This window comes from Haliotis asinina, chromosome 2 (genome assembly GCF_037392515.1).
Source record: "Haliotis asinina isolate JCU_RB_2024 chromosome 2, JCU_Hal_asi_v2, whole genome shotgun sequence".
Taxonomy (NCBI): Eukaryota; Metazoa; Mollusca; class Gastropoda; order Lepetellida; family Haliotidae; genus Haliotis; species Haliotis asinina.
In genome coordinates, this window is record NC_090281.1 from 36868170 (window position 1) to 36882449 (window position 14280).

At 43.2% G+C, this 14280-nt stretch overlaps 1 protein-coding gene across 2 annotated transcripts in view; it reads left to right on the forward strand.

Annotated features, from left to right (window-relative positions):
- LOC137273685 (choline transporter-like protein 4) overlaps window positions 1–14280 on the forward strand; it is a 58112-nt gene that overhangs the window by 8827 nt on the left and 35005 nt on the right. The window lies entirely within an intron of this gene.

Below are 14280 nucleotides of genomic sequence, written 5' to 3' on the forward strand. Positions count from 1 at the left end.
CTTATACTTGAATACGGACTTCTATGTGCCACTCAAGAACCTTGTTAATAAACACACATTCATTGATTCAAATCCAGCTGTATTGCAACAAAATCGCGTTTATTTGTTGCCGGTCTTATCTGCGATGACGTGAAGTAAACACCTTTGTCAACCTTATCAACCTATATGAGCTAGCTATAGAAGTGTCTTGTTGATGACATTTTAAAGCGTCATAACGTACGTTCACGAGCATGTTGTTGACCATCGATGATGATGTCAGAGCCTACCCCACGCAGATTTCAGTCACGCCAGAGCCATCCATGTATAGGGAGTCAAGTTACAAACACCGTGATTCATACAGGTACCTGTATGTGGTGCATTCAGTCAGCCGAAACAAGCATGCCTGGCAACCAACAGTTTTCTCTCAGTGGCATTGATTAATAAATCGTTGTGTTACTATATATGTTGCCTTTGAAAGAAAAGTTGGTCACTGAGGAATCGGTTTGTTGTTTAACCAATACAGGTTAGAATTTGTCCTCAGTAACCCATGTTTTAGGCGAGAGGCGACTAACAGGATCGAGTGGTCAGTCTCGCTGACTTGATTGGCACATGTCGGTTCGGAAAATGCGTAGATCGATGCTCATAATGTTGATCAGTGGTTTGTCTGATCTAGAATTGACTATTTACTTATTGATTATTATTTGCTTGGTTATTTTCCTCCTGGCGTAACGCCTGACTCAGGCACCGATCTCCTGTTCAAGCCTTCTCTCAAAACCCCTTAAGGTGCAAGGCAGAATGGCCTAGAGGTTAAAGGGCTTACCGGGCCTGATTACCCTGGTGAGTACAGTGTGGGGACATCCACTTTCTAATGTCCTCCGCGGCAATATTGCTCAAAACACTGCTAAAAGCGGCGTAAAACCATATTCACTCACCTATGACGATTGTAACGGAAAGTCTGCGCATGAGATGGAAATAAATGTGCTTCCGTCATATCAATCACTACACATATCACATGCACTACCTGTACACCGGCTTGTTTTGTATGAGACGGTTTTAGCTTAAATCCCTCCTGGTAGATATCGATCAGTGATCAATGTACCCTCTGGTGATATATCGATCTGTCATCAGTGTAAATGTAGGTTGTTGTAAGGTTGTTGTTGATCCTTGAGATCGATAGTACGATCAGTTTAAGAAGTCATTACATCAAGCAATCGTTTGATATAAAACTTCGTTATTGGAAGAGCTTAATTCTGATTTGTTCATTACAATATCCTTCGATCTGAAGGAGGCTTTTTATGGGATAAATTATCAATAGAAATTTCCAAAGCGTATTGGTGGTTTTAAACTTTGGGCTGGGACCAACTGCAATTATCTTGTGGATTTGAAATGCGGATGAAATGTCTTGGTCTCTAAATCTAAATCTAAATGTTCGAAGACTTTGTCACAGGTTTCTGAATTATTCATTGAAGGCGGGACGATTATCGACTACCGTGCAGAATCATTGTGCAAAGTATTTTTTAAGGTTAGTTAATATATAAAAACGTTTCCCCCATTAATACTTTAGTTTGTCGTTATAGGACTGGTACTCTTGCCCTCGTATTTCTCATTATCGAATGACTGTGAACGATAATATATCCAATGCTTGTGAAAAATATGCATCAAACCGAAAGAAAAGATAAAAGAAATCTTTTATTAATTTTTAAATCGAGCGGACTGCTGTTTTTTTTTTGTTTCGAATTCAGCCGTCTCTAATTTCTGAATTATACATTTTAGATTTCTGTCATAGCTGTCATTTCTTGTTTCGTTTGTTGTTTAACTCGCAGTAATAAGACAACGGTCGGTAAATTCTGGAGTTTGGATCGTACAATCCCATGATTAATATCATGTGCCTCGTTATTCTCATTTGGGAGACGATGACGAGTGGTCACCAAGCGAACCTGATCACCGTATCCCATTGTATCATCTATGTTCATGATGTCAAGCATTGGGTTGGGTTGTCTGGTCAACATTCGATTATTTACTGACCTAAATTAAGTCAGTAAAATAGCAAAGCATAGAAACCTCCAATTTCAAACTGCAATGGATAATCATCGGAAACCTCTCACGGAGAATGCAGTACCTGCACGTGCAATCCGTGTTTCAATAGGTGGAGGATATAGGCGCCGGTGGTTGGGTGAATCCATTGCTTCACGCGGAAATGATCGACGTGGATATAAGTCACTCCTAACTACCAATACAACTGAGATGGTATTGATAATGTCAGTTTAGGTTCTGGTGCTTGAGGGGCGGTGGGGTAGCCTAGTGGTTAAAGCGTTCGCTAGTAACGGCGAAGACCCGAGTTTAATTCCTCACATGGACACAACATGTGAAGCCAATTTCTGGTGTCCCCCATCGTGATATTGCGGCACAAAACTAAACTCACTCTCTATCGCGTTTCACGCCAGTAATTGTTTCAGAGTCAAGATATATTTGGGTCTTTATGTAAATCTTCTCTCATTATATCAACCACTGGTTGACTTGATCCAGACACGATTATTATAAAGCTGTCGTATATAAGTGTAAGGAACACTGATGACAAGTGACGTTTTACGACAACAGGCGAACAAATCAGTTTGTAATATATCACTGTTCCAATCTAAAGAAATCATGAAATCGTCAGCACTTTAGAATACTGACCAAATAAACAGTTTGTATAGTAAAGTACATCATTTTAAGCAATGGTGACGTCAGTGTCAGCAATACCATCTTCATATTCAAGGGAGGAAGAGCAATTATAATATATGTGGTCATCGTCCAGCTAGTTTCCACTGATAGTCGTGTTGCTGTAAAGCGACCTCTATTCGGTGGGTCCCATATACATGTCTAACATAACACAGCCGAATGCACGGGTTCTGAGAAGTCGTGACAATGGCGCACAGGTTTCTTTCAGACAGGACTTAATCTCCTGGGCCCTATTTCTGTTCAAATGGATTTCTTTGTGTTCGCAAAAGTCGCCAATGGTTACGATATACAAATAGCAATATGCATAAATGGTTTAACGATGACACAGATGGTTTTATTATCCAAACAATGTTCCTTCATAAACCAGACAGACTTGGAGAACATGTTATGAAGCTATGTCGGCGCGTGCGTACGTGCGCACGTGCGTATGTCTAACTGCCCTGAAGCTCTGCCACCTTTGCATTGCTGTTTTGTCAGAGATCCGTTAAGATTCGGATTACAAGTGATTTTCAGCAAACCATGCTTGTCATGAAAGCGACTAACGGGACCATGTCGCCAAGTTCGCTGACTTTGGTGACACATGTCATCGTATAACAGTTAAGCATATCGATGTTCATGATAGCTGAATTGTTAGACTGGTATTTACGCACAGCCGTCGCTCAAGTGAAGTGTGACTGAGTGCTACGTTCAACAGCAAATAAACAAACGTGTTATATGCCTTCATGTTTATATAATTTAGTTTACGGATAGCTTGAAAACGGGTAAGCGTCTACACCGAAACGTTGTTCTGTGCATTAAACAAGAAGCTGAAATGTATAAAGTTATTTAACGTACTGTTGACTCACTTCCAACTGTCGATTAAAGATGAAATAGTTAATTAAATAATTTACGGATATTTTTTATTTGGTTTCGAAATATAAGCAACCAATCTTTTTTCAAATTAAGTAAAATATACAACGAGTATGACTGGAGGAAGATATTCCAAATTAGTTATTTTCTTTCATTTGACATTTTTGTAAAACGTGACGAGAATGTTTACCGTTTCAATGGAGCACTAAGAGATATGCGTGGTATTGGTCAAACCTAGGTTTGAGGTGCAGTCGGGTAGCCTAGTGGTTAAGCGTTCGCTCGTCACGCCGAAGACCCGGGTTTGATTTGAACTATTCGTGGAATGGCGCGTTTACCCGTTCAGGTACACTGGACTCGTGAAGATCCGGTTAGAACTGATCTTCCGTAACCCATGCGTGTCATAAGATGTGACGAAAGGGATCTGGTTGAACTGGTTGATATGCGTCCCATATCCCAACTGCGAAAATCGATGGTCGATGTAGGTGGACTATTGCTGAGTGCGGCGTAAAACGAAACTCGATCACTCAGGTCTGATCTAGACTGTATATCTATGATACGCTAAACAACAATCTCTTACACGCGCTCACACAATCACCACGGCAACCTTCATCCATCTTATTCTCGATGTAAACCTCGGGAGCACTCAATGGAAGTGATTATTGGTAGCAATGTTTATACAAAGAACAATAACCCTGTCCCAGTTCACATGTTGTTCCCATGTGTCGAATGACACTGGCTTAACTCTAGAGCACAAAGCACCGTGAGATGTACCTTTAGTCACGTGGCGGTCGCCCAGGCAACATGGCCAACAAAATAAATACTGACCACAACAATGTCACGGTCGACAGAGATTAACCATAGAGTCCTGTGACTTCGGCCAAGTTGAATAGTAATCGATTGGTGACTTTCTCGCTTATTTTGGAACAACACATCCAGGATATCAAAGGAAATATTGCCACCTTTCACCCTGTGTCAATATCACTACTGAGGATATTTGATTGACGTGTTTTTCGTTCGTGTTTTTCGTTCCCAGCTATTAGGGCGACCCCACATGGAGAATTGTGTGTCTTTTGTTGTGTTTTAGTATGTCCATTAAGGGTGGTTCTTGTGAAAGTATGTTGTGTAAATTAAAAATGAAAAGCGAGGTGTAGTTTACTTTTACTTTGTTTACATATTTTACGACTCTAAATGGAATGAAATCCACCGTTTCTCTAAACACGTTTATTCATTTGTCAGATTGGCTGTTAACGATTTCAGTACTCACAAAAACTGACGTCAGTAACTTAAGCTGTGACTTCTACCATCTGATGTAATCAGTGACGTATTTTGACCTTCCTCTGTCATGAAAATACCGGTGTGAACACTATACCTTTTCCTCCTTTGACATGGGGCTCTGGACGATTTTGCCTCTGGAAGATCCACTTTGATCGAATTTGATATAGTCTTACCTCGGAAATAATCATGAGATACTTCCAAATTTGAAACAGTATGATAAAGTAAATTTCACTCTGTAGTTTGAGAAAACAGGCATTGCATTGATGAATAAAGGTTCCTAGTTCCACCTGTATTATCTATAGGATGCAGATACAGTTAGCAGGATTGGTTTCCACACAAGCCATTGTATGATAAATATAATTAATGGCCTCCATTTGTTTAGTTTAAATGATATCTCATACCTCATACATCCAACCAAATACCATACGCTGGAAATAGGTCGATCAGATTTGCTTCAATCAATTAAATATCTACAAAAACAGCACAGACCATCATGCGCGAAAATCAATGGAAGCGCGTCACTGTCTCGCCTGGCAACGCCGTAAACTGTAGGCTTTGCAATTAACAAGACCAACAATGGCGTCTATAGACGGAGCTACAGAAGGGAGTTTTACAGTGATGTACACCTGGTGTCTGCATAGGGGGAAATGTCATCGTGCTGTACTCACAGATCCAGCATTGATGTGTGTTTTACTCACTTAATAAATGTCAAGTATGATAAGCTAGTCACAGTCATCTTGTCTAGGCGCTATTTCTCCCCTACCCCTATCCACCTCTTCACACAACCCACCACCCCAAATCTGTCCTGCTAAATTACCTCTCTCTCCACATTTTCCCCTGGTTTCGGTATGAAATCTTTCTTAACTGAGGGGCTATGAGAGCCTAGTGGCTGGAGCGTTAGCCCTTCACGGCAAAGATCCGGGTTCGATTCCGTATATGAACCCATTTCTTGTGTTCCCTGTTGTGGTATTGCTGGAATAATGCTAAAAACGGCGTAAAACCCAACTCACTCATTCACTCACTCAACCGAACCCTCACCGCTCAGTTTCTCACAACTGTCAGCTTAATATGGCGTCCACCCTCAAAACCATGAAATCGCGTGACAGAATTTAACGGATGTCTGTAAAAGTGAAACATGCAGAGTCATAATAAAGGGGCGATTGAATTTCAGGAGTTAAGTATTCATGCCAAGGCATGCAAGATTATTCCGTGACTACCTGTAACTCTCGGACCATCCACGCTGCAACAGTATAAACATAAATATTCTTGGAACACACTAATGTTTAATTCACACAATAGAGGTGCAGTATATAAGCAATCGTCCAATATTAGTTCTGTGTACACCCTTGTTCTTCAGTGTGTGTGCAGGTTTCAATACCCCTTGAAATAGAATGGGTGAAAGGGAAGGTTCAGAGTATTGTTCACCAATCTGTCAATCATTCTTTAGATCTATAGCTTGTTCCCGTGGACGTGGACCGTTATCTTTCTTCCTAGTCGCTCACATACTTTGTTAGCCGTGGTAGGTGCCAGATGTGTTTACTGATACGGGGTGTCTCGTTTTTACCTGAGGAAACTGACGTGTATCTTGCGACAGATGCGAGGTGTTATGGGTGTGGCATGGGCATTCTGGGTATACTGCATCTTGTGTTATTCCTGGGCACGCCGAGGAGCGCCTTGCAGAACAACTTGTGTTATTCCTGGGCACGCCGAGGAGCGCCTTGCAGAACAACTCGTGTTATTCCTGGGCACGCCGAGGAGCGCCTTGCAGAACAACTTGTGTTATTCCTGGGCACGCCGAGCAGCGCCTTGCAGAACAACTCGTGTTATTCCTGGGCACGCCGAGGAGCGCCTTGCAGAACAACTCGTGTTATTCCTGGGCACGCCGAGGAGCGCCTTGCAGAACAACTCGTGTTATTCCTGGGCACGCCGAGCAGCGCCTTGCAGAACAACTCGTGTTATTCCTGGGCACGCCGAGGAGCGCCTTGCAGAACAACTCGTGTTATTCCTGGGCACGCCGAGCAGCGCCTTGCAGAACAACTCGTGTTATTCCTGGGCACGCCGAGCAGCGCCTTGCAGAACAACTCGTGTTATTCCTGGGCACGCCGAGCAGCGCCTTGCAGAACAACTCGTGTTATTCCTGGGCACGCCGAGCAGCGCCTTGCAGAACAACTCGCGTTATTCCTGGGCACGCCGAGGAGCGCCTTGCAGAACAACTCGCGTTATTCCTGGGCACGCCGAGGAGCGCCTTGCAGAACAACTCGCGTTATTCCTGGGCACGCCGAGCAGCGCCTTGCAGAACAACTCGTGTTATTCCTGGGCACGCCGAGTAGCGCCTTGCAGAACAACTCGTGTTATTCCTGGGCACGCCGAGCAGCGCCTTGCAGAACAACTCGTGTTATTCCTGGGCACGCCGAGCAGCGCCTTGCAGAACAACTCGTGTTATTCCTGGGCACGCCGAGCAACGCCTTGCAGAACAACTCGTGTTATTCCTGGGCACGCCGAGCAGCGCCTTGCAGAACAACTTGTGTTATTCCTGGGCACGCCGAGGAGCGCCTTGCAGAACAACTCGCGTTATTCCTGGGCACGCCGAGGAGCGCCTTGCAGAACAACTCGTGTTATTCCTGGGCACGCCGAGCAGCGCCTTGCAGAACAACTTGTGTTATTCCTGGGCACGCCGAGCAGCGCCTTGCAGAACAACTCGTGTTATTCCTGGGCACGCCGAGGAGCGCCTTGCAGAACAACTCGTGTTATTCCTGGGCACGCCGAGCAGCGCCTTGCAGAACAACTTGTGTTATTCCTGGGCACGCCGAGCAGCGCCTTGCAGAACAACTCGTGTTATTCCTGGGCACGCCGAGTAGCGCCTTGCAGAACAACTTGCGTTATTCCTGGGCACGCCGAGGAGCGCCTTGGAGAACAACTTGTGTTATTCCTGGGCACGCCGAGCAGCGCCTTGCAGAACAATTCGTGTTATTCCTGGGCACGCCGAGCAGCGCCTTGCAGAACAACTCGTGTTATTCCTGGGCACGCCGAGCAGCGCCTTGCAGAACAACTCGTGTTATTCCTGGGCACGCCGAGTAGCGCCTTGCAGAACAACTCGTGTTATTCCTGGGCACGCCGAGGAGCGCCTTGCAGAACAACTCGTGTTATTCCTGGGCACGCCGAGTAGCGCCTTGCAGAACAACTCGTGTTATTCCTGGGCACGCCGAGTAGCGCCTTGCAGAACAACTTGCGTTATTCCTGGGCACGCCGAGGAGCGCCTTGGAGAACAACTTGTGTTATTCCTGGGCACGCCGAGCAGCGCCTTGCAGAACAACTCGTGTTATTCCTGGGCACGCCGAGGAGTGCCTTGCAGAACAACTTGTGTTTTTCCTGGGCACGCCGAGCAGCGCCTTGCAGAACAACTCGTGTTATTCCTGGGCACGCCGAGCAACGCCTTGCAGAACAACTCGTGTTATTCCTGGGCACGCCGAGCAGCGCCTTGCAGAACAACTCGTGTTATTCCTGGGCACGCCGAGCAGCGCCTTGCAGAACAACTCGTGTTATTCCTGGGCACGCCGAGGAGCGCCTTGCAGAACAACTCGTGTTATTCCAAAGTGTGTTGCAGGCATTCTTGACAACTCGAGTTATTCGCAATCGCCTTACAGGCATTCGATACCAACACGTGTTATTCCAGGACAAGCCGAGTAGCGCTTTGCAGACATTTGAGACCTACAATGTTACCGTTGTTCTGGAAGAAGCCGAGTAGCGCCTTTGAAGTATTTGTGACCAATTCGTGTTTTTCTTTGGCAAGCCTGTTTGAACCGAGTGGTGACCAGTGAGCGAGTAGGTGTTGTTGTACGCCGTTTTGGCAAACATATCGGCAGTATCACGGGGCGAAACACCAGAATGGCTTTCATGCTTTGTATTCATGAGGGGAATCGAACCCAGGTCTTCGGCGTGACGAGCGAATAGTAGCCAGTGGTGACAAATGCTGTCCAACAATTTCTTATAACAAGGGAAACATTATTTTCAAATGTGAAATACACTGTAGACGAGGTCTTGTGCCTGGGATTTATAGAACATTTTCTATGTATTTTCAGAACTCCCAGATTCTAATGAAGTAAAACATAATTGACATCTTCAAGCAAACATGTTTGTAAAACTTCATCAACAAATTACAACATATTTAAACAACGATATTTGGTATGGTCTCGTTTCCCCACGAGATTACAAAATGTTTGTGGTAAGATAACAAACTGGATTGGAAATCAGTTTGAAGGGAGATAAATCTCATCAATATCTATTGATGATGTAGTAAAATGTCTCTACAGGAACAACGTGTGAAATGAGCTTGAAGTTTGATTTCACCGAAAGCAGACAAAATGCGTTAAAAAATAACAGACTTCTTAGGCTTTGTCTCCATACACATAGTGTAAATCTATAGCTATATAGTTTCATCATGTTATATAGTTTGAACGATCTTCACTGTCTGCGGTATGAAAAAATGTTGTGTTTATTCTTATTTAGACGTAGTAAACTCCCAATAGAATGCCACCAACGCTTTTTAAAACTATTACAAAACTATTACTATTATTGCAAAGTTAATATTGTTTAAAAATGAAGCAATTCATAGTAATTTGCCGGTTATGTATTTCGCAAAGTCAGCCCGAATTTGCACTCTGTCGGCCATATAAACATGTCTCGATTCTGCATCGATATTTATAAACAACAAACGATAAGAACACACCATTTGGTCCTTCCCAACGCATAATATTGCTTCATGCGGAGCAAAACTATACTTACACTACACTCTTAAACGTGCCATTCGTATTACATTGACTGAAACTATTATTGTTATTGGCGGTGGAGTAGCCTGGTGGTTAAAGCGTTCGCTCGTCACGCCGAAGACCCAGGTTCGATTCCCCATTGGGTAGAATGTGTGAAGCCCATGTCTTGTGACCCCCATCATGATGTTCATGGAATATTGCTAAATGCGGCGTAAAACCATACTCACTCGCTATACCTATACACACGCACGCTCGCACGCACACACACAAACTTTGTGTATCACTTATCACGTAGTGAACATGGACTCATTATTGAACAGGTGTTAGTGACATTATTGAAGTCGTAGAGGACAGTACAAGGACGAGACAATACTGACATAGATAAAACCAGGTAAAAGGTCGCTGAAACAGAACATCAATTAATTATTTTCCGTAGATGAAGCAGATATGGCAGTTTTCTAAGCCAGTTTGACTGACACACTTTGGCTCCTGGCACAGATATTTGATACATGTATGACAAATCAGACTCGGGGTTGTGGGGTTTCGAGTGTTGGGTAAGGGGGGTGGGGGTGTTGGTTGTGGTAGGTTGTGGCGGGAATGGGGGCGAGTAGTGGTGGACCGATGAGGGGGTGGTTGTGGTGGTGCAGGTGTGGGTGTGTAGGGGGGAAAAGCTATACCCTCTTTTGATGTGTTGCCAGGCTAGTCACTGAGACTACCAACCACTTGTTTACCCACTCTGAATCAAAGTACATCGTGGTTGGTCTAACATACCGGAGGCGGTGAAGCAGCCTAGTAGGCAAAGCGTCCGCTCGCCACGCCGAAGATCCTGGTTCGATTCCCAACATGGTTACAATATGTGAAGCCTATTTCTGGAGTCCCCCTCCACGATATTGCTGAAATATAACAGCGGCGTAAAACTTCGCTCACACTCTGACATATTGCTGACAACTGCCCCTGACACCAGTCAAACAGTTGTTCAAGTGCAAATACAGCACTCAGCAGGCAACAGGTGAGCCTGTATGTTTGAAGGTGCCATGTACGGCTATTATTGATTTTTCAAACATCTGTCGCTAATGTTATTCATCTTTAAAAGCAGGTACGATAGTTAGCAAGGCTGTCCCAGGGCATTATTGACAAATCTCCTCGCTAGTGTCTATATAATGGATAAATCCATTAGCAGGGAAGATCCGATGTATAAAACGTCGTATGAATAAAATATGAAGAGTATGACAATTAATATTCATCGGAGCACATATATTCTCGAGGTGAGTCTTCATTCAGTGACCCAACCTTAAACATAGCGAGGAGTTTGGTGCCCTCAGCCGAAAACGTGCAGTATAACATAGGGTATTTCGACGGAGAAATTGGAAAGTTGTTTTGGATAAATAATATTGTCAATAAGCGCTAAGGTTTACGTCCCACCCGGAACACGTACCCGAAACTCTTTCGTTCAAAGAGGTTTTTGTACATTTCCAATTCTTTTCATTGTCTATGGTATTAGGTAGCACATCTACTTCTTTCATTTTACTCTGGACAGCAATTTTATATGGTAAATGTTTAAAACTAAATTGTCTTCTTCATGTTCGGTATCTCCTAATATTTAGTTGTCGAATTCAACAGCGGTTTCTCTCAGCGTTAGTCTTGTCCAAGATACCACTCACTCACCCACTCAATCACCCACTCACTCACTCACTCACTTATCTGAACATGGTGAATGTGGAATCTCGGCGACAGGTGATGATCAACTATGGTTGCATGATTTACATCTGTCACTTCTCACTCCTGCTATCCAGCCTGACAGATGTTGTCTACCCCAGCACTGTACCACCATTCTCAGGCACACTGTAACGTTATCACATGATCGTGTGTTTATGTTCCCTTTTAGCGGTGTAACGGGATTTCACACCGATAACATTAACCCCGATATAACGCTTACATTTCAACTGTAATGATTAACATTGCCAAATAAAGTGAAAAACCAACAACTATCATTTGAGTTCGAAATAACGGCTTACTCCTAAAAAACGAACTTCACATAAGACAAACCTCCCATAAGGCAGACTCAGTGAGTACATCAAGTAGCGGAGCCATGCTGCCCACCCCTATTCAATTAAGACCCAGAGTTTTTCCAATACAGTTCAATACAATACAATGTACTTGACTGAGATTATGAGAGATTATTTTTTTGCAAAATTATTGTACTTTCTAACTATATACATAGAGTTAAAAAGTTACATACATCCGGTTCCCATTATGATCACGTCAATTAATATGTTCAAACCATGCCGAATTTTACATACCATTATAAACACAGGCACAATATAGAAATGTAAATTTAAGAATTTTAAACGAAGAAATACACAATTCATAAAATCTAACTAACACACTCATCAATGCAAACACCGTTGTGTCGAACTTTAATGAGTCGAACCGACGTTTGCCTCGAAGTAAACACTTCACTTTGCAATTATGTCGAACATCGGATAACTCGAAGTGTTCATGCAGGTCACTTTAACATCGACACAATGGTGTTCGACAGTTGTTTGTTATGCATTTATCCTGACTCAGCATCAGTCCAAGTGGTAGACTAGTAACTGGTTGAACCAGCTGGCTGAAGCGGGAAGTCATTTGTGAAACCAAACATTCCATGTATTCATTCCACTCGGAGGTAATCCTCCATGTAATAACCTGGGAGGAAATTGACAGTTTCCTGTTTTTAATTTATGTCACACGATATCAACCATGGTAATAATCAAAGGTCGGGGAACATGTCCACTCTGTGAAAGTAAACAACGTGTCGGTGACTGGGTCTATTCAACACGGTAGATCATTGCAGTTGTATAACAATAAGCTCTTCACAACAGTTACCTCCCTTACCCTACCAACGCGACCTCCCTCCATTTTTATCCCAAATCGTACAATTTGTGGCTGGACCTCTTAAAGATGGCGAACCTTCTCAAGTCGAATAGCACCAACATTTTACGTACCTCTGCAAACTATATGACAATGGTTTTCAAAAAGTTCCCCGCAAAAAGCTTTTTTGTAACATTTACTCTTTTTCATTTGGTTGTACTGCATCATTGTAAACTAGCGGCCAAAACAAACACCACCAAAATAAAAACGACTGTTAATTGTCAAAATAATTGTCAGCCTTTTTGAAAACACACCACCCTAACACAAAATGTCTAATCCCAGACAACACTAGCACTTGCATTTCGTATTTTGTAAAACAAAACAAAACAAAACAAACGAATTTACACGAATAAACGGAAACCGTGCAAAATGTTACCCGTATCAAATTAGGGTATAAAAGCTAACCAGGTTTATGCATAATCTTAATGGTTTGACAGTCAGGAACATGCCTCGTTTTACAACAGAGCAGAGGGAGAGAGCAATCGGTATATTACAGATGGAACAAACACAACCGCATGTGACTTGGACCATGGGATGCTGCAAATCCACCATCGGAAGACTTGTCAGACGTCTACGACAGACTGTCAGTACTGCAGACAGACTAAAGAGTGCTAGACTGAAGGTAAAAAAGAGGACCGGTATTTACGGCTGTTTCACTTAAGGAACCGCTACGTCACTGCATGTGACGTCATCAAAAACCAACACCATTGGGCATCCAGTCAGCAGAATGACTGTGGCCAGACGACTCTGCATTCATGGTCTCCGTGCTAATCGACCATTCAAGGGCATGACGTTGACGTGCCAACACCAACGTGCCTGATTGAGATGAACCGGGACTGTGCGACACTGACAGCAGCGAAACTGGTGAAGAGTGAACTTCAAGATCTGTCCCAAACTGAGCACCTTTGGGAATAACTTGGACGTCATATTCGGAAACGCCAAAATCATCCACTGACGAGAATTGCTTTGACAGCTGCCCTGCAAAAGTAATGGCGTCAGATCCCTAAGTAAGACGTAAGAAGACCTACTCGACGCCGGGTTCGGGCCTGCATCACTGCTAGGGGTGGCCGCGACCGGTAGTGAACAATATGTGCTGCCCAAAAAGTTGTAAAAGCTCCCAATCGATTCTGCATCGATAATGCATCCCAATGTCATACATGTGATATTAGATCACAAGCTGTGTTTTTCTTCTAGGTATCCATTAAATACTGTTGCTGAATGGTTGCTTTTTACAAAGAAATGTTAAATGTTACCATAGTTCGCTGAAGTTTTGTTTTAGACCAGAACAATATCTGGTGGCGTTTCTTTTGGACACCAGTTTACATGTAATATAACTGACGTCAATGTTTCTCTGTACAAGTCTGCTATCTTTATTGACTTATTTGCATTTTCGTGTCTCACATGTACCACCGTTGATGGGGTTTCGAGAAATAAGGATGATTTTGATGTTATCTGGATCAACACAAACCGCTGCCCGGAATTGCTATGTGTTTATGTATGGACGTCACATCTGTCCACATATTCGGTACAATAAGCCAGAACCAATCCTTAGTTTTCTGCTGATACTGATTTGTTTTGTAAGCCATGGCGTGAGTTATATCACAATACTATGGCGGTCAAGTAGAGCGGTAGTAGATTAGTGTTTATATATTAATGAAAATATGCAGTTAATTGAATAAACGGGTTAATATTCAGTAATTATTTGTTTTACGTGATGTGTCGGTGTATCTTTCAAAACTCATTTCAGAAACATTTGTGTGAAGCCCATGTCTGGTGT